We start from the raw sequence: 25602 nt of genomic DNA, 5'->3' as shown, positions 1-25602 counted from the left end.
AAACCAACCCAACAGGGAGAGAAAAAGAAATTAATTTTCTCACCTGTCTCATAAGTCTCATTTCTTTTATGCTAAATATCCCATCTGCTTTCTAATAAGCAGCCAAAATCTTCAGCTTCCTCCAAGGAAACTTTATAGTTTTGTTGTGTATTCATCTCATTCCTGCAAATTAACAAAATTCAGAGGAGCCTGAAAGAGATTATGCAAGGGAAACTGTACCAGTGGTGTCATTTCATGTTTACACCCATTTCAGTAAAATCTGCAGATGTCATACAGGGCTTGGCATCAGATATTTTATTTTCTTGTGTATAAATGTTGAAGACATCTGTGGAAATTCCAGCCAAAGGAGACATTGTAATAAAAAAATAAATGAAAAATAGAAAAACATCTTTTTTAGTCCTCTTTCTTAAAATCCCTAAGGTGTTTGTGTTTTATAAGCCTATCAGCTACTGAGTTTCTTAATAAAATGTTAGGGCCATGGTAGCTGCTATACAGCATCTCACTCTCTTGCCACTGTACGTTGCAGGCTTGAGGATGGAAGAGGATGGAACCATTGCTGAATTATTGTCAGTTGTTTCCAGTGAAGAAAATGCGTACTTGGTAGAACTGTTTGCATTCCTGTGGTCAGTGGTATAAGGAAATACCACGTTATGAAAAATTTCCAATTGTTTCCTCAAGGGCTCTCTTCAGTTGCACAATCCTTTGATGTTTTTGTTTGTAAAAAGAAAGAAATGAGTTTGGAGCTCATTAGTTTGGAGCTCGGAGTTCTGTAATACCTGCTGTTTTTGTCTTTATTTTTATAACCTAGGGGCAGGATTCAAACCAGAAGTGCTTTCCTTCATTAGATGGATCAGCCATTAAATATGAGTGATTTCAAGAGATTATATTTTTACCCTAGAGGGCGTTGCTCTGGGATAGCCCCTGAATTCCCTGTGCCTCCTCAGTACCTAACATTATGGTGACTCATAACTGCTGGACGCAACCCAGCGTTGCTTAATTCAGAATGGGTGGGAAAGATCATTTGAATAGCTGGAGCACTTTTGTGCTTCTTACTCAACAGGAGGAACAGACTGTTTGAGACAAAATTTTCTTTCTACTTGGATGAAGCTCTTCACCAACTATTTCATTGGCTTATTTGTAGGCTTATTTGCATTATTGCAAAATGATGTATGTTTGTTTGCATTTTGGCTGGGGAGAGGGTCGAGTGGGGGGGGGGTGGAAGGGCTCTAGCTGTTCTTTGCCACTGTTGGAATAGATGATGTGCTTCATAATTATCTCTTTTAGAGGGGCATCATGTGTTTTGTAATTTTAACAGTCAACTGGTGATTGAGTACTTTCAGAGAAAATAGCACCATTTTGTCAAAAGTCAAAGCCTTTCTTAAAGGAAAAGGACAATATATGGAGGTACTGATGTAAACTTAGAAAATACCTTATCTGGCACTTTCTCTAGTCCTTGTATTATATCTTTGGTTCTTTTCTTTACTCACTCCAGTTTTTGTTAATACCCTTTTGAACTATGAACACCATATCTGGTTTTGTCATGCTGGTATCTGTCTGATCAATACCATATAGTGAGCAGAAATCACTTGCTGATTCCCTACTCCCTTGTTCTTCAACAATTAAAGATTGTGTTAGCCATTTTTTCCTGCAGAATTGCATTGGGCCATCCTGGTAAATGTCCTGTTTGCTAGACACTCTATGACTTTGCAAATCGTTTTTTTAACATCTTTCCAGGACATGATCCCGTGTTTGCCCCCCCACCCCACACACTCTCACTTGCACTCGCTCTCTCTCCGTAGGAATGACCCGCATTCTTTGTTCCTAGCTTTGTGCTGGCCATCCGGACCATTCTGTACAATTGCCCTGTCCTCATCTGTTGTTTATGCACTGCCAATCTTTGTTCCATCTACAGATTTTTTCAGCTGTGATTTTTATATTTACTTCCACATCAGTGACAGGGATGTTGAACAATGTCAGGCCTAGGAGCAGTCCTGTAGGACCCCACTAAAGTGCTTCCATTTGATGCTGATTAACTGTTGCTTTTGCAGTCTGTCAGCCAGCTAGTTCATAATCAGTATAACTTGTGCTTCATTGTTACTGCATTAGCATTAATTTTTTAAGTTAGAATGTTATGCAGTGTTAAGTCAGAAAGCTCATGCAAGTCTGCTACATCTGTGCAGTTGCCTTTATCTAACAAACTTATTAAAGAGTGAAAGAGATGCGTTTGATGAGGCCACCATCTTCAGATGGTATTGGCTTGTATGGGTTATTCTCATTCTTTAATTCTGTAACATTTACATATCATAACTTCTTATTTTTGCCTGGGATTGGTGTTGAGGCAGCTGGCTTGCTGTTTCCAAGAGCGTCCATTCACTTCGTTTTGCTGTTAGTACAACATTATTCTTTTGGTATATTGGAATTTCCCTGGGTTTCCGACTTTCTTAAACTGACTTTAGTAAACAGACGGTTCCTTTACCGACTCTTTTAGGAATCACAGGAGCACATTATCCAGGCTTGGTGATTTTATTTTTTATTTTTTTGAAAATGTTTATCCTTTGTCAGTAATGTTTAACATCACCATTAACAAATTGACTGGAAAGTACTTCCCTCCTTGTGTGATGAGTCTGTCATCCTGCTTCTTTCCAAATATAGAACAGAAATAGTTGAAGAAATACTGTAACCATGATAAACTGTCAGTGGAAACTGCAGCGTATAGGTTTTTTTTGCCTGTTCTAAATGAGAGGTTTGCCCAAGCGCAGCCGCCCCAGTGCCTGGCTGAGAACAGTTGGAAATGACCGGAACTTAGTCCTGAATTTAGTAGCATGTCCATAGGCCCTCATTGAAATTGCACTCGGTTATATCTCCAGCGATTCAAAGTCGGCAGATCCCTGGAATAGGCAGGCCCCTTACAGACTCTGTAATGTTCCCCGGCAATGGACTGTTCTTGATACTAATTCTCTATCCTTATCACACTTACAAGAAGAAGGAAAGGCAACAACCTGCTGCCTCAGTTGCCTGCCTAAACTTATGCATATTTAATGAGTTAGTCTGTAAGGTGCCACACTGCTCTGCCTTTTGCCTGACTTCCTATTAACACAGCTAACTGCCTCTCTTCTCTTACAAGTAAACCCAAAAAGAAATACTTAAATGACAATTATTGGCACTTTCACCATGTATGCTGGCTGGTCCAAGATAAAAATAGAGAGAAACTTATTTATTAACATTAGTGGTATTGCTAGATTTTTTTGTAGGGCACTGGAGGAGAGAAATTAATTTTATCTAGCAGAGTAATTGAGGAAAAATAACACTGCCTGCTCACATGTGAAAAAATTGCATTTCATGGTTATTTAATTACAAGTCTCCTGTTTTGTTTTGCTGTTGGGAATACTGTGTGGCAGAGTGAACCGTGTACAATTTTGTGTCAATATTTTGTTTACTTGCCTTATTTAATAACTTCATTTTCCTAGAAGCACAACTTTTAATGCATCTAAACATTGGAGAACATTGGTTTAAGTAAGATATTGGTGGGGAAACGATGTATAGTACAGCTGAAAAAATGGTGCTGTTATAAATTAGTGTAGCCTTCCATGTTCTGGAGAGCTTAAAAAATAGTAGCATGGGGATACTTTCATAATTTGTGAGGTGTGGTACAGAGAGAGGCTTCTAACAGTTGGAACTGGCAATCAACTTATGCATAACAGTGTTGGGGTTAATGAGAAATGTAAATGCCTGAATGGTTTTGTACAAACTGAGCTTACTGTCTTCATAATGGGCAAACTCTTGCAAGGTTGCAAACTTGTGGTTGTTGCTAATATTGAGTCGAACTGTAAAACGCAAGGAGCTGTGTCTGTCTTAGTTCTGGTCTCAAGACTGACAACAAGCGGTGTATGATATGATTCTGTTTTTTCAGAATTTGAATATTTGTTTTAATTTGTTGGGGGACGTGCAATTAAAATACATTTGGAAGTTTACCTCCATATGTTGCATAAAGGGAAAGAAGAACCTTTCCTAGATAAAATAGTTCATGCTAGAAGAATAAGAGAAACCAGGAAAGGAAAGATTAATAAACATAGTTTTTTATACTAGTCATTTCAGTTGTACATGAAAAAGTGAATTGGAGGCAAAGGAAGCATTTATAGAATCACAGAATGGTAGAATCATGGAGAAGTAGGACTGGAAGGGACCTCAACAGGTCATGTAGTCCAACCCCCTGTCCAGAATAGCCTGTAGAAATCAAGGTAAGTGGTGTATAATTTGGCTTAAGTGTCTACACGTTCATTAATGAATTTAAGGTAATGCACATTGAATGTAGTACCTCCATTATGAAGTACTAGAAAAGTGCACATTAGCTTATTTTAACATGCATTAGTTAAAAAGCATGGTTTTGTGATGCTTTAATACACATTAAAATAGGCTCGTATGCATTAAAGTGCATGTGTAGGTGTGCCCCCATTGTCCTAAACTCTTAGTCAAATGTGGTGCAACACAAGACATCGCACCCAGACCTGGCGCATATAAAGCATGGACCACAGTGGTCGATATCCTGCAAAAGCTCTTAATAGACACTTGAGAGATCCGAGGCTACAGAGGAAGGCAAAGTGCCTATAATTCATACCAGTCTGGCCATGACACACAATTTCTTCCTTATCCCAAATATGGCGATTGGTCTGACTGTGAGTGTAGGTGGAAAACCCTCTAGCCAGGAACTTTTCAACCTGAAGTCCCAGCAAGAGCATTGGCACGCCTCAGTCACAATTTCCAGTCTTGGCTGCAGCCAGCATTGAAGGCCTCTGAAGAAGGCTTAAACCACTCTTCCCCTGCCCTCGACAAGTATTAGCAGAAGAGAAAAAAAATCCCTCCCTGCCCCTTGCAGCAGTCAGTGAAGCCAAGAAGCAGGGGAAATACCCACAGTAAAGCATAAGTATAGCTACACCTAGATCTGGCTTGGGAAAGAAAGGGGATTAGTTTTAAAAATAGTACTCGTAGCCTCCAAACTGGAAAGAAACATTGCCTTCCTTTTTGCTTTCAAACCAAGACCTGGTCTGCTTACTCAGTAGTATCTCAGGAGCAGCCTTAGTGCTTCAAAAGTTTAACTCTCTGCATGGGCTGGAAGGTGAATGTCAGTCGTACTTAATTATTTTACATTTCCAGTAATTGGACTGGGTTTTAGATTCTGAACTCTGCGGGTTGAATTTGGCAACCTGGCTGAATGAATGCATTAACAGCTTCCTGATCGGGAGTTTTTTAACTTCCTCCAGTTTTAAGAGTTCTCCCTTCCACTGACTGACACTATATAAGGCATTTTGCATTCTTCATGTAAGTAATCTACCTGCATCTCGTTAAATTTTACAGTGAGAGTTATTTATATAAATATTTTAATGGGGAGTTGAATAAACAATTTGTTGATTAGCTTAATTAACTGCTTTTTAAATAAAGGGATTAGGATTAATTCAAGAGAATATTGAAATGGTAACATGATACTATTCCAGCAATATAGAAACCTTTCCAGGAAACGGTGGTCTCTCTGTTTTTGTTTTACAGGTCCATTCTGTTAATACAGCAAGGAGAGCTGTGAAAAACACCCAGGTAACTAAATGTTCTACATTGTATAACAGTGTGTCCTCAGAGTCAGTTTAATATATTCATGCACTCAGTGAAGAAAATAACAGAATTGACTAGATACTTCTGAAGGTTTATTTTAAACCCTTGGAAAATGACTAAAACTGCTTCAAAATATTGATTTGTTACGCTGTAACCCTGGTTCTCAATCTCTTTCATGTTATCTAATGAAATACTATTGTTAGCAATCTTGCATTCACTTTAGGAACAACTAGATGACCTAAAAAGTGTCTAACACTTGACACGAAATAATTTTAGTCATCTTTGGTGTCCTTTATACTTGAGGATCACAAAGTGCTTAATAACAGGCTGCCTCCTGTGGCTTCAGAGTAGGTAAGCCTTATCAGTTATTTGTGGACAGGTTAATTGAGTAACCCAGTTTAAAGGCCAGGCATTTAACAAGTATATTGACTGTGGTGTATAATTTGGCTTAAGTAAAATAAAGTCAGCTTTGAAGTTATGAATTTTGCTGTTCACTGCGTTTAAGTTTTCTCATGTTGCAACTGTATTATAGCAGCAAAACCTGAGTGGTTACCTGGGTTGTAGATGCAACTTGGTTGCAAAGCTGTGTTTCATATTTTCTCCCCCTGACACCTGACCATTTCCTACTTCCTGGACAAGTTGCCCTGGTAGTGCATCTACCAGGATGCTCTGTTGTAGGCCTTCATTCACAGTCTTATAAGCAGAAAATGCTGTAGACGTATAGTGGATAGTGACTTTTCCATTATTTAAAACTTTACTTTCACAGAAATTCCTTCTAATTGTAGAGGCCCTTCATGAAATAAATAAAAATGCTTGTTCAGTGCCTGATGTATTCCTAAGCTAAGTACTGAGGTGTACACCTTAACATAAGGCCTAGCGATGGCCCTATTCTTGGTCTGCTTCTTTTGCTGTTACTTGTGTCCCTCTTCTGCCTCCCCACCAGTAACGTGAATTGAGTACTGGCCCAGGTCAGGCAGCAGCTCAGCTGTGGATTTGGCCCTAGGCTCGGAACCAAAGCCAGAGCTGCGCTGCCATTTGCCTTGGGCTAGGTGACATGTGGCAAGGGAGAGGGCGCATGGCTAGAAGAGTGCAGGGGTGGTTGGGAGGTCCACAGGAGATTCCTGCCTCTGTGGCTTTAGAAAAGCGTGGGGAATACGGCACTGCCTGCCTCCATCCCCATGACCCAGCTGGGCCCAGACCTGCAGCTGCTGCTTCTGCCTGGGACTGTGCAGGGGCCAGGCAGCAGGGAGGCAACCTGTCGGTGGGGTATGTGGCAGGAGGAACAGTCACAGGGGAGACAAGGGGTGGAGGTCTGGCCCTTTGCTCCCTGCAGCTGCTGTCGGAACCATAGCAGTGAGGAGACGATATTTCACTAAGGTAAACTATGGACGTGGAAAATTTTAAATGTATTATAATTTTGCATGTCTAGAGTCTAGCTGTTGGGGGAGAGACTACTTGTTATTTATAAATCACCACTTCAGATACCCTTAGTTCAAGACTTGGTCTTTTATAGTTATTTCAAAACCATCTGATTTACTGTATTTACCCAAATCCAAAATGACTTCAAATTTAAGACTAATTGGTGCTTCACATACTAGGTAAGTATTTTGATTATGGCTGTCAAATGTTTTTTTAAAAAACTGCAATTAATCATGAGATTTTTTTAAAAAGTAGTTGCAATTAATCACAGTTAAATAGTAATAGAATCCCATTTTTTAATAAATATTTTTGGATTTGTTTTCCATATTTTCAGATAAATTGCTGTCAGTTACAACACGGAGTACAAACTGTACAGTACCCACAGACCCCTGGCCCTGCTGGTTTGCCTCACTGCTGACCCTCAGTCCCTTACCCTCCCCATGCTCTGGCAGTGCCCCACACTCCTGACCTACAGTCCCTCAACCTCCTAGGCTATGCTAGTGCTCTTCAGTTGCAACCCACAGTCCCCGCATCCCTGCTGCTGCCCCTCACCCCCAAATTTGGCCCATGCGGGCCTCCCAGAGCTTGGCTGGTGCAGGGGCCACAGCATGGCAGCCAGGGGAGACCATGCCAATTAGCAGTGCAGGGTATGCCTGCATGTGCGGTGTGTGACATTGCAGATGGGTCTTCAGTGCCACACACTGCATGTCCGTGCTCATCTGGATGCAGCCTTAGATCTCATTCTTACTATGCTTGGAGAGTAACAATATTGCTCCTTTGATCCTATTTCCTTTCCCTTTCCTATCAACTTTTCATCAAAACAGTGTTTTTAATATAGAGAATATCAGGCAGTGAAGGCACAGTATTTTATGGCACTGAGGATTATGGAGCATTGCCAGACTTCTGATCTTCTCTTGGACGTTTGTACTAAGACTTGAGACAATGCAAAAGCTCTTTTGCAAGCCCCTCGTAGAAAAATGAGGAAAGAAAGGGGAAATTCTTTCCCAAATGTGGTGGGAAATCAGCCTTTCCATCAGTAATGCACTTTCCCATATCTGGACTCAGTGAATCTGTATCCGTGGCTCTATTTTGAAGTTGTTACTGCTGTGTCTTCCATTTTATTTGATGAAGGCTGGCATCCTTGGAAGTCTGGGGTTGTTCAGTTTTCCTTAGTACATGAGGGCCTGTTTATATGTGAACTTTAGTATTCTCAGTGTGAGAATCACCTTTTCCACAGACTGGAAGATAAGATGCTGGCAGGAGATCATACAAAGGAATTAATTAATATATAACTGCAAAGAGAGATGCAAATGAGTGCCAAGTCCATCCACTGAATCTTCTATTGCTAAAGGAGTTTCTCTGTCTTTGCTTAAATTGAACAATGGCTGTTGCACATTTTTCCCAGAAGAGTTTCCCTAACCATGCAAGAACCCGTCAAACTCTTTTCCTGACACTTCTTCCCTGCCGCTCCTTAAGACTTCAGAAGAGATTTCCAGCATTGTAAAAAGAAGACCAGACATAGCTTTTCCTAGTCACTCTGAAAATGAAACACTGATAAGTAATATATGACTGGCTCCAAGCTGAGAGCTCTTCCCTTTTCCAGCCACTTAAGAAAACATTGTCCAGCTGAAAAGCCTTGAGGAGGAGAGAATGTAGGGGTTAGTCTCTTCCCTTTATGATTGATCAGTTTGAATTTTTCATAATGTAACCCAAGATTCTTTATTCTCTTCTGTCTGAAGCAGAGTTTGCTGTGGCTCTCATTCTGGTGTAAGCGTATGGTCAGACAATTTAAAAGTAATTTCCTCTTTTTCTGTTTGGGGCAGGTTGCTGCTTCTGGGATATTCCATAAAGCTATGTTGAGGAATGGCTCCTCCTTTCCTTCTTGACTGTGGAAAAGAGGCTATCATAAATTCAAAAAAATCATATTGTACTTAGTGTAAATAACATATTTACTTGCATGCTACATGCAACTCCCTGCCAACCCATCTGTTAGCCATCCAGAATCGGTGTGCATGTTGTAAGCAATGATGCTGATTTCCCTGCTAGAATGAAGACGTAGGGACACTGGGTGGCTGCTAGGGACCAGAGACATGGAGATGAGAGAGAATCTGTTTTTTTTTAACCAAAAACTCAAGGTTTAATCCCATCACAGACACTACTGAATTGGCAGCAGCTTTTAGTTGAACAGCCAAAAGCTGCTGCTAATTCAGCAATGGCTATAACAGGGTTAAACCTTAAGCTTTTGGCTGTGCAGGAAAGGGAGGGGGCGGGGTGGCAGTGACAAGTAGACCCTGCTACTGCTCCAGGCAATTAGAACTCAGCCATGACTCCGGGGAAAAAAAATATATATATATTTTTTTTATTCTGCCTTTCTGAAACAAAGTGTGCATCTCATTTGGAGTAATGTGATATATGAGAAAATACACCAAAAAGAATGTACTTTCTGTGTCTTTGAGGTTGTCAGTGAAAAGAAGGATACACTGTAGTCCAATGACGCAAGCAGAAAGACAGACTGATAAGCTTCTTGGAAGCAGCATTTGTTTGGTCATATCTTTTGTTTTTGAACCGTTATAGTTGGGCGAGATGGTAAACTTTGGGCACATAGTGCCCTTCCTCAGGTGAACTTTTAATACTCAGGTATTAAAAGATATTACCAAACAATTCTTGCTTCGTGCTTTTTCCCCTGTATCATCACAGTTGCAACAGTACACCACAAGAACCATCTAGGAAGAGAAGTGACAATTGCTATATAAGCGCAGATAAATTTTACCAATTTATTAATGAGAAGAAACAATGTTATGTACACTGTTGAATGACATTAGAAACATTCTCTACTTACTGTCATAGAACTTAATCCACTTTCCAAAGTAGAAGAGGGGGCAAACAGTTGTTCCAATGAGAATACCACCTAGGATTCATCAAGCTCCACCAATTATACCACCAGTTATACACTTAAAATCACTATAAGAAGCAGTTACCAAGAAAAAGATTAAGGTGAGCTTTGTGACCAGTTCTGAAGTATTTTACAGACTGATAAAATAAGAGAATTCCTCTAAGCTGCCCGCTGCTTCCAAAATGCCAATGGATTGATTTCATCTTAAGTTTTCCAAAGTGATGGATATTGTTTTTGTGCCCTGGTCTTAAGATTTTCTTTTGCTCTGAAGATCGTCACAAAAAATGTTTGTAATATCACGGAGGTGAAAATTTCTTGGTAATATCTTTGGTTGGACCAGTTGTGTAGTTGTTTAGCCTTTCTTACCAGCTCTTAAAGAAGGGGTACCTTGTGCCCAAAACCTCATCTAGCATCTCTTTCAACTATATAGTTTGTCCAAATAATGATATCACCAAACAATATCCTTTCCTCTGTGATGGCATCGTCACTGAAACAAGTGACATGCCCTACTTGAAAAGATCACCACCTTGAGCACCAGTTGTGATTGACTCCTTTTTAAACAATCACCAGGCAGTCTTTGAGTAACATTGGATCCTGTGTTTTAAACATCTTGAAATGGTGAGATACAGAGGTGCTGGTATGCTATTGGGTACCAGTTTTCTTTCCAGCAACTCCTGAGAGCTGAGTCTGATCCAACTGTGTAGGCCCTATGGCTAGTGCTGTCTCTCCTCTTGTTACCACTTTCTAGAGTGCCAACTTTGTGGGTCTTCTTGCTTTCAATTTACTTATCCAGTGACACATGACAGTCAAAGCAAACAAAGCACAGGCTTTGTAGAGGTGTGTAACCCAATTATTTGTTACTTTAAATAACACTGAGGGAAGCAGGCTTGGTTGTGGGGCAGGAGGAAGACTGGAATAAAATAGAATCATAGAAAATCAAGGTTGGAAGGGACCTCAGGAAGTCAACTAGTCCAACCCCCAGCTCAAAGCAGGACCAGCCCCAACTAGATCATTCCAGCCAAGGCTTTTTTCCACTTGGTTCTTAAAAACCTCCAAAGATGGAGATTTCACAACCTCTCTGGGTAACCTGTTCCATGCTTTGCTACCTTCCTAGTGAGAGAGATTTTCATAATATCTATATCCCATTGCCTGCGTCACTTTCCTCATCACTCCCTTGGGCAGTGGCAACGTGGGAGACTCTTTCTAGTTAGCCTAATTATGAACAAGTAGGACCTTTTTAAAAATATGTCCTCTCCTCTTGTAATATTTTGATGCTTGAAACACATGGGGAGCAGGACGACCACTTTGGTCAAGAGGATAGATTATTCTGGATTATTATTTCAGAAATGCAGTCGTAGATGGTAATTCCTTTATCAGCATATCTGCCCTCTGGGTTCCACTGTTTCTTCATTGAAGTTTGAAAGATAGTTTGGTTATAGTGTTGTAAAGGAAAAGTATATTTGTGGTGAGGTTGTCTCCTGGAAAATCAATGTGTTCATTTATTAGATTAGTTTCCTGTTCAGCCAAAGAAACTATTCTGTCATTTAGATCCTATTTCCTTGAATGATCATGGTCATTTTCTGGGTGTGCGTGGGAATTATTTTCTATCTCATCTCTACCCACCCAGTTTTCTGTAGTGATTGTGCTAAAGTATCGAGCTGTTCTATTTGCTATGATAATTTATGTCAAAGGATTGATGCTCTTCCCAGATTGAACTGCGCAAAGTAGTTAAATAGTGCATGACAGACTCAACTGAAATATGTGGGGTGTTTATCTTGCCAGAATAAGAATTGCATACAATGTAGAAACAAAGACTTAAGCAGAACATTGGGTCCATTTAACATGTTAAAATGCATCTCAGTTATTCTTGGCTTTCTCTGCTAAAGTAAAAAGTTTCCTCTTTTTCTTTGTTTCTTTTGATTTTTATAAATATGGACAGTTAGAAATTATGGGGGGTTTTCCCCCCCCTTTTACCTAAACTCCCAGTCCAGGACCATTTGCAACTCCTGTAACTCAAAGACTGATAACAACTGCATTGCCTTAAGGGAGCAGCAGACAGGCAGACTAATGATGCATTAGGACCAGGTTTGACTAATTGTAGTTAAAGCCCTGTTTAAAAAATACATTTACTTAACAGAGCCCTTGACTATGAGGTGATGTATATGTATCCTCCATAAGAAGGCAAGAGTGGGAGAAGAAGTAGGGGCTGCTGCAACAAAATGGTCAAAATATATCATCCTGGTTAAATACAGACAGTAAAAAAGCCTCATACTGAATTGTTTCAATCTTTGCAGGTTAGTCTGAGCTGCAGAGCTGGAACCAATAAGCGACTGAACAGACATGCACTTTTGATTCTGGAAATGCAGCCACATGCCTGCAGTGGCTTTGGACAGAAGCCGGGGGGAGTGGGGTGGTGCTAAGGGGTATATCTCTGCTCAGCTGGAGCAGACAGCTTGAGCCAAGGCTAGACAGCTCACTCTGTGAAGCTGCGGGTTCAGGGGCGGTACAAAGATCCTGGGATGCTGGGGACTGTGAGTTAACTTGAGCCATAGGACTCTTCAGCCTGGAGAAGCGAAGGCTCGAGGGTGACTTGGCAGCAGCCTAGAAGTATATAAAGTGTGTGCATCAGGAACTGGGAGAATGTCTTGACCAGCACACCCCAAGGGAAGACTAGATCCAACAGTCACAAACTGCTGGAAGACTGTTTTAGACTGAACGTAAGGAAAAACTTCTTTACTGTCCGAGTCCCCAGGGTCTGGAATAGACTCCCCCCAGGCTGGTGCAAGCACCTACTCTGGGTATCTTTAAGAAACACTCGGATGCTTATCTTGCAGGGGTGATCTGACCCCAGCTGACTACCTGCCCCTTGGGCAGGGGGCTGGACCTGATGATCTCGTGAAGTCCCTTCCAGCCTTAAAGTCTGTGAAATCTGTGAATCTAGAGGGGATCTGGGACAGAAGTTCAGTAAACCAGTTTAATCTAAATCAGTGAAGTCTGATATGACATCCGTCCAGGTTTATCTTCAGCTGGTTTTTGACATTTTGAAAGTGGTTTTTCTGCCCTGAATTTCTGCTGTGTTACAGATTTGAACTACTTTCCAATCGCTTACGCCGGTTTGTGTGTAATTTCTGTCCCCAATCTGGGAGATTCTCTCGGAGCTGCTGCTCATTGAGGCAGAGTGGCAACAGGATCAACAGTCTTCTTTGGGATCGTGGAAGTAAAATGGCAGGGTTTTTGGGCTTTAACAAATATGTGTGCCTCTCCAGTGCATGGTCCCTGTCTGATTACTAAATTAATGTGTTAGTTATAAAATGCATTTGTTTACTCCTTCCTTTCCCACATGGCTTTTGAAGGCACTTTTGTGGCTTTAAATTCATTGAGCATTGAAGTTACAGTTTCTTCTCGTGTCTGGGGAGTGTTGAGCAGTGTAGATTGCTCTTCCTTGTTTTTCCCCTCCTCTTTCCAATACCTTATCATGGAAGTAGTTTTCTGGCAGCAGATACATTTCCATATCATATTCCCTGTCAAATTCCTAGGCTATGAGATAAAGCAGTTCCGTGCTAAGCAAAAAGAGGAGGATAGCATTAATGTAAAGTTTCTGATTTGCGCTTGAGGGTCAGAAAAACTTGGCTGTTATCTCAAGCATTTATGCAGGAGTGAACTGTGCTTGGATGTAGTGGGAAAAAATTCTGGATTTTCACCAGACAGAAAAGAGCTGATGCTTTTTTCATTTGGGTCCTCATGGTCCTTGCAAGGTTAGCAGCACATTTTGTCATTGCATTAACTTAATGGTAAAATAATGAACAGAAAAGCTAGATATGCAAACATAAAGGATAATATTGTTTCATCAGTTGCTTGCTTATGTGAACATGAAATTTCCAACCATTTCTAAATTATAGTGGATTGTGTATAAAAAACATACCGATTGATTGCTTTAGTCGGCAGCGCATATTTGCCAGTATTGCTGATTAGCTTCAAATCAAGATAAATAACTCAATGCTGCCCTTCAGGGAGAAAAATGTAAAACTTGAACAGTGTATTATTGCATTCGGCTAACATTATTATTCTCTAAATTGAGTTAAAAGTGGTTTGAACCATATGGTCTTTACTGTATTATCTAGATTTAAAAACCGCTTAGTTGGTTTTACTGCCTGAGGAGCCATTCGTAGTTATAGTTGCTTACAAACCAGCAAATCTGTATCAGCAGAAAGGAACCAGAGCTTAATATGCAACACTAGTGCCATGGCGCTGGGTGGGGATTGTTTTCTCAACCTACTACAGTTCGGCTTATTCCATCATGTAACAGGCAGAATGCAGTCAATGAAAAACAATTGTTTAAAAATTGAATTATTTCCAAGGTAGTCATAATCCTTTAAAACTTTTTTTTTTCTAAGCAAGCAGTTAATCATTTCAGCAACTGCCTGTGTTCCTAGGCTTTGTCTCCCCACACCCATTGGACTGTTGTACAGCTGTGGTGACCTCCTTTGGAAATGTTGATAGTTAGAAAAACAGCTCAGTAAACACCCAGATTTCTGGGTTTTCCTCTGTCAAAACAGGGTTCATCACTAACAGTTGTTCCATGTTAATAAAAGGAGCATACGTTTGTTTATTATTGACCTATTGCTGTGCCTAGAAATTGGTTTGCATTTTACTTTGTTAAAAGTATGCGTAGCTTTAATACTAGTTTTAGTTAAATGTCTTGGCATGTCAGCCTCAAATGAAGTAATTTTTGTACGCATTGTTTGGTAGATTAAGTCGCATACAGCTGGATGTTTCTCCTTTCTTTAGTTTTTTTTAAAGCACAGATCTGCAAACTCTCTAGCCTTGATCAGTTATAGTCTTTTTCTTTTCTTTTGAAGTACAGGAATACAAATCATGCTGGAGATAACAGGGTGGATCTGGTGATGTTGCAACCTAAGAGTTTAGGTTGAGTGTCTGTCTGTCTTTTCCTTTTCAAAGGGGAAAAACCCAACCTTTTCTAAAAACGGTGATATTTCTTGACTTATATGGTGTTAAGCGTGAGTATGCTTAAGCTAAATCTATATTCTGGCATGGCTGCAGTGATCGGCATGTGTTAGTGCACCTGTGCTGGGTCCTAAAACAAGAAAAGTGCCCAGTGATCGCTGCCTGTCAGTTAATTGCTGTTTACCTCTGCTTGTATATGGGGCAAAACACTCTCTTATTACTCTTCAGGATTACCAATACCACAGCACAGATTGGTAGCCACTGATTGTTGAATCAAAATTATATTCAAGCTAGTCCCCAGCTGTAAATAGTAGCATGTCAAGAGACTCCTTTACAGTGATTGTCACATGAGCCAGTTAAGTATTTAGCTTAGCTGGAGCTAGCTTTTGTAACTAGGCTGATACAGTTAGCCCCCTAAATTATGCTTGGAAAAAGACACACTTTTTGGAGGTCTTTTTGTCTTCTGGTTTGCATTATAGATTCATATTTTCAGGCTTTTTCCTGAAGCCTTTTTTCTCATGAAAATTCAATTTCTCTTGAATTCACTTGACTTAGTCTTTATCTGGAGGTTTAAAAAAGCCCCCACATACTCCAACTGTTGTGAGACTCCTAACCAGAAGTCATTAGAGTTAGCAAAACTGCTGCTGTTTTTTTTTTTTTGATCAGGTTATAGTGTGATCTGGTTAAAATACCAGCCTTGAGATGCTTGGAGGCTTAATATACCACTATAAAATGGAAATCTTTAATTTCGTATCCGTTTCCTATTGACTGTCCTCCTTGGAAGTTGCAAACTTGTGGAGAAACCCTTTCAGAAAATTCCAATCCACGACTCTCTGGGATTTTGTTAAACACAGGGGGTGGAGAGTTCATGACAGCAATATCTAACCCAGCTTTATAACTGGACTAACACATCACTATCATACTAATTCAACTAGGCCATTGTAATATGTAACAGTAGGCTGTTCATGCTTCCCATCGTAGTTGACAGAAACCTGCTCAGCGTATCTGCCTTCCCTGTACTAGTATGGTATGAATACCAATCCCAGCATTCCTAGTAAACATCCAGAAACCAAAAGTCTGTTAAAGGAACAATCTGATGTTTGAGAAATTCTGTGCCAAATTTTGTAAAGATTTAGCAGTAAGTGCTTGTTTGGTTTGTCTGTTTTTTAATTAAGCAAGTAGAGTCTTAAGTGCCTCCCCTGCAACCATAATTCTTGGTTCACAAATGTGGAGCAGAGCACGTGGCAGAGATGCGACATGAGGGGGGACTAATCCTTAGTGCCAGAGCCTTGAAGTTCTGCGGGATTAAGTCCGTTAATGCAGATAAGTGTCGCTTCACTTCCATAATTCCATTAATATTTTTCAACATGAGAAATGAAAGAGCACAACATTTGTGGAAGAAACAATTGCACAATTCCCTTGAACTGATGAACTGGAGAGAAATGATTACACTTTTGTTAAAACAAGCTGTAGGGGACCTTTTTGCTGAGAGATCTAGTTGCAACCCGGGCTGCCAGATCACCAGCCTTTGGTCTGAACTAGCAATGGTGTAAAATGGCCCAGTGCAGTATGGTGCTGTGTCTCGTACAAAAGTAGTGCCAAAGCTTTTGTGCCATTACAAGTAGTTTGGGGTATGGACACAAGTTTTTTGCACTATATAGCCAGGCAATTTACAACACCAACGATCTCTAGGGTAGACAAGGCTATGGTGTGAAAAATTTGAGTTTCTGATGTGGAAACGCACACAAATTGAAAAACGTACGGAATTTTCATGAGTCATCGTCAGTATGCTGCTTGACAAGGTTCTCGGTGTATACCCAGGCAGGATCTTTAATTAATTTTGGACATGCACATACACGTTTTCAAACTGGATAAAAAACCCAGCTCTGAAGTATTTTCCCTCAAATGCTTGTTTGAGCTCAAAGAAATGTTAACAGTTCCAGAAAAAGTGACCCTGTCTTGTTAGGCTGAAATGAGTAAGAATTATTTATCCCTCGTAGAAGCTTACGAGAAAACATTCCATCTGTCCGCTCATCAATGGTGGCTTTATCCTTGAATGAGCACCTCTAATAACTTCTCTAATTTGCTTATCTATAAATAGACCTGGCATTGAAATTACTGAATCTTTGAGCAGGTCATTCTCTCTCTAGCTATTGGAATCAAGCTGATAATTTAAGGAAACGCTGTGGAAATTCCCAAATGAGCAGTTTAAATTCAGTGATTGCACCCAGTAGGACACATGAAAGAGACTTGTTGGACTAGAACACAGCTTTGAAAAACGGGTAACCCCATTAGAAGCAAGTGGGCTTATTCATCTACTGCGTTTTGTACCAGAATCGCTAATGAGAGCACAGCTCTGGGAATGGATTTTGTTAACAGCGAACTGAGTTGTGGCTTATGTAAAGCCAGGAGTGTACAGCCTTTTTTTCCAAGCAGGTCTCTCAATAGTTATCCAGACCCGTGTAAACTTCAGACTCAGCTTTTCACTCAGGCTGGAGCTACTGTTGATGACTACTTGACCACCACTGCATGCACAGTACATAGCTATTTTGCATTCCCAAGGGAGTAAAGCATTTTGCACATTTAACGCCTATTCTTTCTCCTCTCTCCTTTCCTTCACTTTTGCCTGTAAATCAGTTTTCTAATTCTCTCTCAATCTCCAAGTGGTTTGGAATCATGTTATGAGACATTAGATCTCACCTTGTGCCGTTATAGTTGTTTCAGTATGGTCTTGTGTGATATTGCTTGGGCTTTTTGAAGGTAATCAGGCCTTTCAGTACAGGGCAGTACTTTTGGAGTTGTTTTGTTTAATTTCCACCTCCCACAGTATGACAGTCTTGAGGGTACAGTACATGATTTCTTTCTCAACTTTTCAGTGTACATTTTATGCAGATTTCATACATTTCATAGATATTAGGGTTGGAAGGGACTTTGCAAGATCATCGGGTCCAGCCCACTGCCCCAGGGGCAGGAAGTCAACTGGGGTCAAAGGATCCCAGCAAGATAAGCATCCAGATGTTTCTTGAAGGTGTCCAGAGTAGGTGCTTGCACCACCACTGGGGGAGTGTATTCCAGGCCTTGGGGACTTGGACAGTAAAGAAGTTTTTTCCCTACGTCCAGCCTAAAATGGTCTTATTCATTAAACTTCAAGTGTCTCAATGGCATGTTAGCATTGTGGAGACTCAGGATGTTGGATTAACGCTGGATTAACCCACATTTTTAAATTGGGATGCTACACCCAGCTGTAAAGCATGCGTGACCTGTGATTTTTGTTTGTTTTGACTTTTAAAATTTACTGTTCTTTAATTTTGTAGACTAGTAGCTAGCCTTTATAAACTAGATTGCTAAAGATCACAGATCCATGAGCAATATAAAAACTACGAAAACAAATGCATCTTTACAGAGCTTAAAGGTCTTTTACCATCCAAAGCCAGGTATGTGCCCATTAATGACTTCACTAGCCCATAAATCATATTGGAGATCCATGCTCCATATTATACCTATGGTCTAAGACAAGGATGGCCAGCCTGCATCATAGCATGTATGCTACACATGGCATGGGCAGCCTCTGTGTGTGACAGGTGACAGATCAGGGAGAGAATAGTCAGCACAGCAGCAGATAAGGCATGAAGCAGAAAGCAGAGCAGCAGATTGGGCAGAGAGTCCAGGGTAGGAAGCAAGAAGCGGAGCAGCAGATTGGTCAAGGAGCACAGGAGAGGGAGCAGCAGATGGGGCAGGAGAAGGGTATCGGAGTAGCACTTAGGAAGGGTGTGGGACTAATCTGTTGCAAACCTGGCAAAAAGGTTGGCTCCTGCTGGTCTAAGAGATGCAGCATCAGTTCCTCCAGGAAGAACTTTGAACCCTGCAGGTTTGGGCTGATGAGAGGAACTGATTTTTCAACTACTTCGTAATAAACTGGTTATGTTTTAAGCTTGTTTGGTGTGTCCCAATATTGATCTTATTTCTTGCACAATTCTGAAAGCTGTGTATTTTTTCTCATCACTAGTTTAGCTGCAGATAGAAACTGCAGCTGTAAACATGCAAATTTTGCAATGCATCATTGCCTTTTGAATTTTAATTTTTTACTGACTGGAGAATCAGTGTGCTACAACTGTAAGGTAGTTGTATGTAAACAGTGTCTGTCATTTCATAGTAATGGTGTAAAAGTTGTCTGAACAGAGTTGTGGGTTCGCATTAGACATGTAGCTTTCACTGGTTTCAGTGGCATCAGATGGAGGTGAGTCTCAGAACTGATCGGTCTACAAAACTTTTATTAAAATATTGCTTGTTTCTTAAAATGACAGAAATACAAATCAGAATGTCTCTGATCTCTACCATTGAGAAGGATTCATTATTAAGTCTGTTTCTACTGAGGTGATTGAAATTGCATTTTTAGCAGTGAATTTTCTGCCTAATTACTATTTTGTTATAGTCTGTAAATAACTTTTGGGCCGTATTTTTTTTTTCTCCCTTCCTTAGATCTGTTTAGTGTGACAGATATTACCATTTGACTTTTTTGGTCGTAACCAAGAATCAAATGGGGTCTGTAACATATTTGTTTTCTGGCTCATAATATTTCTTATGTTCCCTAGGGGCCACATAATGAAAAATGTGTGGGGGTTTCTTGGAGAAATTTCAAACTTGTATTTAAAGTGCATATTTAGAGATGTCTAGAAAGTGCCACACTTATAAGATGGCAGGTTATTGGATCCTCTGAAGCAGGGGTTGTCAACTGGAGGTATGCGTACCCCTGGGGGTACTTGGGAGGGCCCTAACGGGTATGTGCAGGCAGGCGGGGATGGCGCATCACTACCCCACGTTTCCCAGGAGCAGGGCTGGTGGGGAAAGTGAGGGCAGTGGTGCCCCTCTGCGGGCTGCACAGGTGCCGCCTGGCCGGCTGGATGCAGGAGAGAAGGGAAGCTCACATGCTTCCCACCATACCACTCCGCATCCACCCCCCGGCTCTGCATCTGGGCACTGGGAGTACACTTACTAAAAAAGGTTGAAAACCCCTGTTCTGAAGAAATGTTTCTCAACCAGGGTGCCCTGAGATCCTTTCAAGGGTGCAACACAGTGTTAGTAGCACTTTTAGGTGTGCAAACACCATAAACCCAGAACTTTCAAATTGGAATCATAGGATTCCGTAACATTCTGACCTGTTGCCATCTTTTACAACAGAAAAATCACTCTATTAATTTTTCTGTAGTTTGGCATTTTCTGAGGGGTGCCTTGAGTCTAAAAAGGTTGAAAATCACTGCTCTAATGCAGGGGTGTCAAAGATTTGGCTCATGGAACCACATCATCTGGACCTGGTGCAAAACCGGTCCAGTCTGGGGTAGGTGCCACATGCAGCATGGGTTCCTGGGACAGGAATTGGTGGGGAGGAGCATGCTCCTTGCATCCCTCATGTTGCATCCTGCACCCACTCTGGCTAGTCTGGGACTGTGGTGCCTGCTTGAGTCAAGGACCCCGCAATGCACAGTGTCCCTCTGGGACCAGCTGGAGCAGGCATCTTATGTGGCACAGTCCCAGCCTAGCTGGAGGAGGTGCCAAAGGCTCTGGATGCAGTGTGTGTAGGGAGGGAAAAATCTGTCGGCTAGATCCAGCCATTGGGGCCAGCCCCACACTGTTCACCTGGCTTGTGGACCAGCCCTGGTCCTGACCTGCAGAGCGAGATGTTTGACATACCTACTCTGAAGGAACTATCATGTTCTGCGTGGAGATTTTTATTTGCTTGTTGTTTTTGTTTTTTATTATATGTTTGGGGTTTTTGCCAGTGTTTGAAAGGATTGTGTTTAAGGGTAATTCCTAAAAGTGGATTGTTCAGCTCCCTAAGAGCAGCAACTTCCCAGCTGTGGTCTGCAGTCCTCTTGCCAAAGATCTGTGGATGGTTTATATGTCTTATGCTGCTAGGTCTCTGCATGGTCCTAGCTACCAAATTGCTCTGAAAATTTCAATGCTTACTTTAATATTACTTTTCTGTGCAAGTGATGGTTGTAGTGTTGAAGTATGGGCATTATGGTTGTTTACTGCAGGGTGGAAGCCTGTATGAAGTGGAGGAGAAGTATAGTCTTCTGCTGTCTTTAAGATGTATGTAGTCCATCATCTGAAGGCTTGAGACTTCCTGATTTATAGACTGTAATAGCTGCCCTGCAGCAAAACAGCTTTAACCACATGCTACTTATGGACCTGTATTACATAGGCATGCAAGACCATAATGGCTACTTTGGAGGAGTTCCAGTGTACCATTGTGCTGCAGCCTGTGCCCTGGGACCTTGTAGTTGGAATGATGCTGTGTAGGTCTCTCTCTTTTTTTTATATATCTTTTTAATTTAATTTTTAAAAATTGCAAAATACATACTACCGAGGTATGAGATGGATCTTTTAAAAAGTATACTTGTGTAGTAGGTATTCAATATCTACTCTGTCGTGGTACTCTATAACCACAAAAAATGTTGCATTTAAGTTGGGATTCATGTCAAATAGTTGTGTGAATGAACTGTGTTGCACTGTGCAGATTTACTGATTTCCTATCTGTGATCACATTTTTTTTGTTTGTTTAATAACCACCAGACTTGTATTTGCGTACAGCTGCATAACTACATGAATACAATGCTTGGGTTTTGGAGTTTGTTTGTTTTTTTTCTTTCCTACTCATCTTGCCAACAAGGATAATCCAAAAGCAGTGGGGCCTTGGGTTCATCCAGTGAAGTTATGGTTTGTAGGTTCTTTGCAAGGTGACTCATTTGTATGCATGTAGCTCTAAGAAATTTTACATGATGCTTTTACAATGCTTGAGTTCATAAACAATGAGTTAGTTTTAACTTCTTGAGGGAGTTATAATTATGGATTCAAAGTTACAGCGCATGTTATGCGAAAGGCAGTTCCTGCAATGAGGAAGAAAACAGCTGATGAAACTGAGCTGGCTCTCTATCATCCAGTTTTGTGTATTGTTGTAGAGCATCGTCCTTCAAAAGATCAAACTGTTGTACAATCAGTAATGCAGTGTGTTGAGAGGGGTTTTTTTTTCCACTTAACTATCTTTGTAAACAGCCAGAATTGAGATTTCATTGAAACAGCTGATGAATTCTGCCTGTTTTATAAAGATAAGTAACTGGGGGGAAAAACCTCATATAACCTTGTTGGACTGCAATAGTTTGATCTTTTGAGGAAAGATGCTGTGTAAATAAATACTGAATAGAAGGTCAATCCTTACTTCCAGCAGCTGTATAACACAGTGCAAAGTAGCTATAAAATAAGGGAGGGCTATAGAAGAGATGGATTGTCTCAGAAAGTCAAGTCTTTACCTAAAGAAAAAAAAATATTGGTCCAAATTCATCCCCTAGGTTTTGTGGAGTAATACAGTAGATGCCTTTAGATATTGGCCACTGCATATGGGTTTTGTATACTTGAAGCTGTGTAATTTGCTCTATTGAAGCAAATATGTTTGTAGATTAGTACTGTTAGTCTGCTCACCATAGTCTGAAGCTCTTCTACCTCCGCTATCATCTCATGAATATGTAACTAAGTTAATATTTTTAATGACTCATATAGGCCACCACCTAGTTATGGTGCAGCTGATGATAAAAATAGCTATGCTCGAACAGGTTTTGCTAACCCTTTTTATTTTAATATTTATGTAAAAAATAATTAAAGCCATATTACAGTACCTCTTATTTCCTTACATGGTGTAGGAGGGTATAATAAAGGGACATTTAATACGAAATTGAGGCCCACAAGTGTGCATGAGCTGTGTAAATGTTCTGACTTCCTCTTTGATTTTCTGTTGTTTGTTATTGTTGTCATGTAGGAATACGAGACCCTTTAGAGAACGTGTTTTTCTAACCAGCTAGATTTTCAGTTTTTGGTCACAGTCAACAGTAAAACATGGATCCAAAGCCCCCCAGGGTTTCTGCATGTAAGATTAGACACAGTGTCAGCCTTTGAATTAGTATTTTTGTAAACCCCCCCTTTTTTTTTTTACTTAACTCTGTTACTGCACTGTTTGTATAGCTGTATATACTTAATGTTTATTTTATTTTTTGTAATACCCTTGCACTAGGGGTCCTACTTCATGAGATTAACTTTATGCAAAATTTTAAGTTCCTCTGCCTTTCAGTAATTAGGTGCTCTTATGGGTAGTAATTGGGTAGTATAAAATAGCATATAACAAGCTGCCCACTTAGATCTTCCTGCAGTTTCAGTTGGATTCTGTCCGGTTACTCATTCTTTGTCCTTAACTGTTGCATATTGGTATTTTTGGGCACAGTCAAACAGCTCACATTTCAATGCTGTTAAATCACTTCAGTGCACAGTGTGGATAGCTCATTCATTTGTATTGGCAATTGTTTGGCATGGGTGATGTAATTCACTTGTTGTCACCATTTATGAAAAGTGTAGCCTTTCCAAATTCCTTTTTGAGTACTCAGAGGTATGCAAATTGTCTCCCAGAGATAAATGTAGCGCTTCTTGACTTCTTTGTATTTATAATCTAAATTCAGGTGTGATGCAGCAAGTAGAGAGTTGGTTATAGTTGGTGGAGTGACATTCTTTTTTGGCCTATGCACTATTAAAGTCTCAAAATAGATATCCAAGTGCTGTGTTGGCCTTGGACAGGCTCTCTGTACAGCAAAGAATTTCTGCTGAAGTGAGAAAAAAGGGAGAGGCCACCAGGGGTTACTCAGTAAGGCAGGCATAATTTCTGATTGTTCCATTGAATTATTTAACGCCTGGCTAATTTTAACTCATTGCCATGAAGTGTTTATACTCTTCTACCCACAGTCACATTTTTATGTGCAATTTTAATAAAATAACCATTAAAGTAATGTTAAGGTTGAGAAATCAAGCGCTCCACTCAAAAGAAATACAAATCTGATGAAGTGTCAACCTCTCATCTCTGCCTTTTAGGCCTGCATTATATATTTTTTATTATTAAATTGTCTATTAATGCAATATATTATGTCCTACTCTCAGAACATAATACAAAGGGGCAGCTTCTCAATTCTCAAAGTTGTGTTTGTCTCTGGAGTGGGTAGCTCCATTGCTGTCATTTTTCCTAAGTTATTGCAATATCTCAGACACCTAAAAAGGTTTAAGAGTGTATTAATTCTTATAAGGTTTGTCTTGCTGATAATTTTTTTTAAAGATGTCCATATGCAAGCTTGTTCTCAGTGTTTATTCTGTTTTTATCCATCGTGGGTGACCTAAACTACCTGGACATCTGCTGGAAGGAGTAGTCAGTCAGGTCTGACCGCTCACGTAGGTTCCTAGCTGAGATACAGGACCTCCACCTTACCCAGGAGGTGCACAGTCCCAGCAGGGGAAATGCTTTGCTGGACCTGGTCCTGGCCACGGGTGACGACCTAGTGAGGGGACTGCAGGTTCTTAACTGTCTGGGCGATTAGCGATCATCGCCTGCTGGAATTCATCATGCTCGACTTCAGAAGGGCCGATTTCAATGAGCTAAGGAGATTAGTCGGGGAGGCGCTGATGTCCTGGAGGGTAGGGGAGTTGGGAGGCCAAGACAAGTGGTTCCTCAAGGAGGCGATCCTCCGAGCCCAAAGGGTGACGGTCCCAACACAAGTCAAAGGGGGCAGGAGTGCTCAAAAGCCCCCATGGCTCACCATAGGCATTCAGGCATACACCCAATGGAAGGGAGGGGCTATCACCAAGGAGGATTATACCTCCATTGCTCCAGACTGTATGAGGGCCGTTAGGAAGGCTAAGGCAGAGACAGAACTAGGACTAACGACCAGGATCAAAGATAACAAGAAGTCCTTTTTTGAATACGTAGGGAGTAAAAAGAAAGCACTGGGTAACGTGGTTGGCATGAGTGATGTAATTCACTTGTTGTCACCATTTATGCAGGACACACCTGGCAATCTGGTAGTTGCACCAGACGAAAAGGCCGACCTCTTTAACAAATTATTTGCCTTCATTTTTCTGAGCAGGGACTGGGACATCTCCGCGCCCCCCACTGGGATTCTGAACTGATCAGGAGAGGCACTGCCAGGCCTCGTGTCAGAGAGGACCTAGTCAGGGAACTTCTGGTGGGGCTGGACATGTTCAAATCCAGCAGGTCCAGACGATCTCTTTCCCAGGGTGCTGAGGGAATTGGCAGAGGTCATTGCAGGGCCCCTGGCATGGCTTTACAAGTACTCATGGTGCTCTGGCCAGGTGCCAGAGGCCTGGAAAAGGTCCAGCGTGGTCCCCATTTTCAAAAAGGGGAGGAAGGAGGACCCAGGAAACTATAAGCCTGTTAGTCTTACCTTGGTCCTGGGGAAGCTCTTTGAGAGAATTATCCAGGAGCACATCTGCGAGGAACCAGCGGGGAGATTATGCTCAGGGGCAACCAACATAGGTTCATTAGGGGCAGGTCCTGTCAGACCAATGTGGTGGCCTTCTATGACCAGGTCACAAAATCCTTAGATGCAGGTGTCACGTTAGACGTAGTCTTTCTGGACTTTAGGAAAGCCTTTGACACTCTCTCTCACCCCATTCATCAGCAATTTGGACGAACTGGGTGAAAAGCACGCTGTTCAAATTTGCGGATGACACTGAGGTATGGGGAGAGGTGGGCACGCTAGAAGGGAGGGACAGGTTACAACTGGATCTGGACAGGTTACAGGGGTGGGCGGATGAAAACAGGATGGGATTCAACACTGACAAGTGCAAGGTGCTGCACCTGGGGAGGAAGAACCAGCACCATACCTACAGGCTGGGGA

At 41.1% G+C, this 25602-nt stretch overlaps 1 protein-coding gene across 7 annotated transcripts in view; it reads left to right on the top strand.

The window, feature by feature from the left end:
- Window positions 1-25602, top strand: part of ADD3 (adducin 3) — a 168035-nt gene that overhangs the window by 69613 nt on the left and 72820 nt on the right. For all 7 annotated transcript variants that reach the window (XM_019555788.1, XM_019555787.1, XM_019555792.1 and 4 more), the window contains exon 2: window positions 5542-5586. The gene's annotated coding sequence lies outside the window, so the exon portion shown is untranslated. The remainder of the gene's footprint in view (window positions 1-5541; window positions 5587-25602) is intronic.

Source organism: Crocodylus porosus, unplaced genomic scaffold (assembly GCF_001723895.1).
Source record: "Crocodylus porosus isolate Cpor-Errol unplaced genomic scaffold, CroPor_comp1, whole genome shotgun sequence".
In the NCBI taxonomy this organism is placed as follows: domain Eukaryota; kingdom Metazoa; phylum Chordata; order Crocodylia; family Crocodylidae; genus Crocodylus; species Crocodylus porosus.
The sequence above is the reverse complement of the archived record's forward strand: the minus strand, read 5'-3'. Positions and strand labels throughout refer to the sequence as shown.